The 4,516-nt window shown below is 46.5% G+C and overlaps 1 long non-coding RNA gene across 1 annotated transcript; it reads right to left on the reverse strand.

Moving 5' to 3' along the window:
- Nucleotides 1–1,286: 1,286 nt before the first annotated feature.
- On the reverse strand, nucleotides 1,287–2,818 carry LOC136569863 (uncharacterized). The gene is made up of 2 exons (XR_010785489.1): nucleotides 2,308–2,818; nucleotides 1,287–1,718 (listed from the first exon to the last, which is right to left on the reverse strand). It is a non-coding gene; the product is annotated as an uncharacterized lncRNA (long non-coding RNA).
- Between the last annotated feature and the right edge of the window lie 1,698 nt (nucleotides 2,819–4,516).

Raw genomic sequence — 4,516 nt, forward strand, 5'->3', positions numbered from 1 at the left:
ATTTTGTTTGTATTAAATTTTTATTTTTAATTTTTATATTTTTAAAGCATTTATTTTATTTATTTAATTTTATTTTTTATTTAATTGTTATTTGTAATTTTTCTATTTTTAAAGCACTTTTTAAATTTTATTTTTATTTAATTTTTATTTTTAATTTTTCTCTTTTAAAAAATAAAAATAAAATTAAAAAATAAAATGCTTTAATTGCTAATTTTTCAATTTTTAAAGCATTTATTTTTTTAATTTTGTTTTTAATTTAATTTTTATTTTTAATTTTTCTATTTTTAAAGCTTTTTATTTTATTTTATTTGGTGCTGCCCAGACCAATTTAAGCTGGTGATTGTGGTGGTGTTTGAGGGTCTTGCATTACGGCACTACATTTTATGGAACTTGTACGGCACTTTACAGCACTTTACAGTTTGTTTTTTTTATTATTTATTTTTAATTAATTTTGTTATTTTATTTATTTTTATTTTTAATTTTTCTATTTTTAAAGCATTTTATTACATTTTAATTGGTGCTGCCCAAACCTGCTGTAGTGCATTTTTATACTTTGTAATACTTTGAAGTAATTTTGTTTTGTATCCTCATATTTTTCCCAAATGGTTTATCCCAAACTGTACCCCCCTCCCTTTACCTGTGTTATCCCTCTCCCGGGATGAGATCATCCCCAAACCCCCACCCTGCCTCTCTGTCAATCACTCAGCCTCCCATTCCCTCCATCCAGAAGTTTCGGTCCAAGTCCTCGAGTGATTAGCCAGAGGCTAGGGGTCAGCCCCCCAAGCCTTGCCCCATACGCTGTCCTATATGTCTATCCCCCAGCATCCATCGCTTAGGGTCACTTAATGGTTGGTAGGATGTTATCTACTGTCGGTTTCCACCTCCCTTCAAATGTAACCTTGGCACATCTCCCGGGACTCTCGGCAGGAGCCCCCTGAGGTGCAGGAGCTCCTATGGGACTCCTAATAAAACCTTGCATTAACCCCTGCTAAGAGTCGGCCCTTTATCATCTACCGCTGTCTCTGGTGTCTCTTGTGCTGCAAAGGCGACCAGCCCAGGTGCCCTCAGCACCCTCGGGGCACAGAGAGTGTCTCCCCCCAGCCCAGGTGCCCTCAGCACCCTCGGGGCACAGAGAGTGTCTCCCCGCTCTCGGCCGTGCCGGGGCTGCCGACTCAGGACCGGCCGAGGGTTCCTGAGGGGCTCGCACAAACCCGCTCGGCCGCTGATTGTGGTGGTGTTTGAGGGTCCTCCAGGACAAGGGAGGAGATGAGAATCTTGACTCCCCCTTTCAGAAGGCTGAAATATTATTTTATGATCTCTATTATATTAAAAGAAAATGAGATATTAGAACTACACTAAAAGAGCAAGGAGACATCAGAAAGCTGGAAAGGAATGAATAATAAAAACCTGGGACTGATCACAGCCCCGACACCGCTGGACCATGATTGGTCATCAAGTAGAAACAATGCACAGGAGACCAACCCAAGATGCCCCTGTTGCTAAACCATCTCCAGCCCACACTCCACAGCCACCAGATTGTTATTGGTTCCATTTCTGTTCTGAGGCTTCTCAGGAGAAAAATCCCAGCGAAAGGATTTTCATCAAACACGTCAGTGCCAGGTGATGGCACAGGCAGCATGGGCTGGCAGAGGTCACTGTGTCATCCCTGCCAGCCCAGGTGTCACAGCAAGGAGGAGAGAGTTCACCCTGTGCTCACACTGCAATACAGAGCAATACAACACAACACACACATTAACACAAGATTATAACCTTTTTCTATTTTCATTACATGTGGATTTATTGTTACAGGACACCCAAAACAACAAAAGCACCCAAAAAACAGCACTCATCTACCATTAACACCCCCTTCAAATGACACACAAACTCACCGTCCCTCCCCTCACAACTGCTAAATTACACCCCAGCAATCCTTGGTCCTCGGGAACGTGGTTCCCAGGAGCCTCCAAAAAATCCTCCTGCCTGACGAAATACCCAGTCCCTGGATGGTGCGCGCCCAAACTTTGGCGATGAACGTCGCCTCGCAGACCGACCGGGACCGGGGAAAAAAAACCCAGCCGGGGGGCAAAAAAAAAAGAAAAAAAAAACCCAGCCGGGGGTGGCGGTGGGGAACCAGGCTAGGGATTTTTTACTCTAAATTTACAAATGAGCTGAAAAACCTGAAAAGCAAAAGTCACACGGTTAAATCCAGTCAGCATGCGCTCACACACTCAGAGATGAGCAGACACAGACAGACACAGACACATGCTCACGCACTCCTCCCATTTAAACGTTCCCTGTGGCTCTTACTCGAGACGCTGAAGAACGCGCTTCCACGCTTCTTCTGGCTGCCGCTCCTCGACGTCAAATGGTAGATTCTGGGGAAATCGGTAGCCTCGGGGACCTGTGAGACGACAGGAAGCGGTCAACGAGTGGCTGACAGCTAGGACTTGTCCCCGCTCTGGACCAATAAATTTTCTACCCAAAATCCCATAAAAGACAGATGAACAGTCAAGTTTTTATAACTGTTCTACCTAACTGTGACTATGTGCCAGGGCAGGGCAGCTCCGACCATAAGTGGTACAACGTAAGTACACACGATATAAGCCGACGCATACAGTGCAAGTGTACATGGAGTGTAAGTACATACAGTATAAGCCAACATAGGTACACACAATATAAGTACATACAGTATAAGCCAGCATAGGTACAAGCAATGTAAGCACATACAGTATAAGCCAGGACTTGAGGTAACTCTCTGGAAGATACTAATTCTTGAGCCCTATACCCTTTGAGAAGATAGAACCTATAGAACTTCTGCAGTCACGTGAGGAGGGTGTAAGACGATTCCTCCAGAAGTCCAAGAGAATGGCGTGGAAAAAAAGGCACTACCAAAGCCGGTAGTGAGAAGGAAGACGGATGAGAGCATCTTGTCCCTTTGAGACATTCCTGTCTCAAAGAGTAAAAATGTAAAGATGCCGGAATAAGGGATATCCGGAAAGGAACGTGACTAGAATATGGGCAATGTGGCACGGAATAGTGCCAATAAAGCATCGAGACGTGACAAAGGCCTGTGACACGTAAGACAATGGACACAGACTACATAACACAGACACAGACGACATAACATAGACACAGACGACATAACACAGAGACGAGTGACAACTGCCTGGCACTGTCCCCGTAGGGACCCGAGATTCCTAACGCAAGATGAGCCAGAGGCTGATGATGCCAAAGGAAAGGAAGCCCTATGACGAGAGCACGTGATGATGAAACGGAACTCGTTAAAACAAGTTAGTGCCACAGCAATTAAGAGGATGCTCGAGAGGCTCGGCAAGCCTAGAGAAAGAAGCCGACTGCCGGGTGACCGTGGCCGTAGCTCCGGACGTGAAGGCGAGCTCCTCGGGGGAAAGATCCGTGACGACGTCGAGTCGAGGAAGGCGGACGACACAAAGTACGCGAAAATGTGGAGATGGGTCGGAACTGCCCTGCCCGGCAAAGGCTCTGGCGAGGCTGAGGGGAAACCCTCTCCCTTTACTTCCAGAGAGCCCGCCCCCCTCCAGACCTGTCCCCTAAGCTGACATCTGATGGCCTCCTGTGAGAGTAAAGGTTTTTACCCTTCTCCCAGCCACTGGCCCCCGACACTTAGCTTTTGGAAGAGGAGCGGACAAAATCCATCCTCGGTCGGACGTGGACGTTGAGATGCTCTCCGTGTGTGCTTCGGTGCTGCCGTTTCCAAGCTTGGGCTACGAGCCTCCTCAGGGTACCTAAGACAAAACAGAAAACCTGACTATTGCCCTCAAAAACAGTAATCCCCGGGACTCCTCCGCACCACTGCCCCGGCTCACCTCAAATCTTGATTTGACTCCAGAGGGTGCCCGGAAGATACCGGCGAAAAGAAAAGGTACACGCTTAGCATGCTGCTGTGTAACGCTCGCCTAGGAGTCAGCCTGCCTAAACTCCGACTCACCTGCCCTCCTCTGTTCCTTGGCGTGCCTAGGGCAGCGACAGCACCTGCAAAGAAACAAAGCAGAAAATTTGCTGAGATACTGTGAAAACACAACCTCCCAAATCTGACAAGGATGCCACAACAATACCTTAAGCCTGCACACACCTGGCACGGATATGCTCGGCCAGGATAGATGGCAAGTGGACCAGCTAAAAGACAACAAAAACAAGAGGAGATGCTTACAACTGCACAAAAACTGAGACATCAGCAATAACAACTGCTTCTGTACAGTACTCAATGCTCACCTCACCCACTCGGCCTAGACTTCCTAAAAAGAGAGACAAAGAACACTGCTGTAACAGCCACCATTTATGCTCCCTCTGCAGAAACAAACAGTGACTGACCTGCTCAGGGCAATCCCCTCACCTGGGATGGGGGGCTCGGCCCTGGATTTTATCCATCTGCATCTGAAAGAAAGTTAGGACGAAAGTCAAAGGTCTGCAGGATAACTTAAGAGCTCCAGATATCTTGTGTCCATCGACACATCACACCTAGAGTTCAACCACACCC

The sequence above is a fragment of the Molothrus aeneus genome, unplaced genomic scaffold (assembly GCF_037042795.1).
Source record: "Molothrus aeneus isolate 106 unplaced genomic scaffold, BPBGC_Maene_1.0 scaffold_294, whole genome shotgun sequence".
NCBI lineage: Eukaryota > Metazoa > Chordata > Aves > Passeriformes > Icteridae > Molothrus > Molothrus aeneus.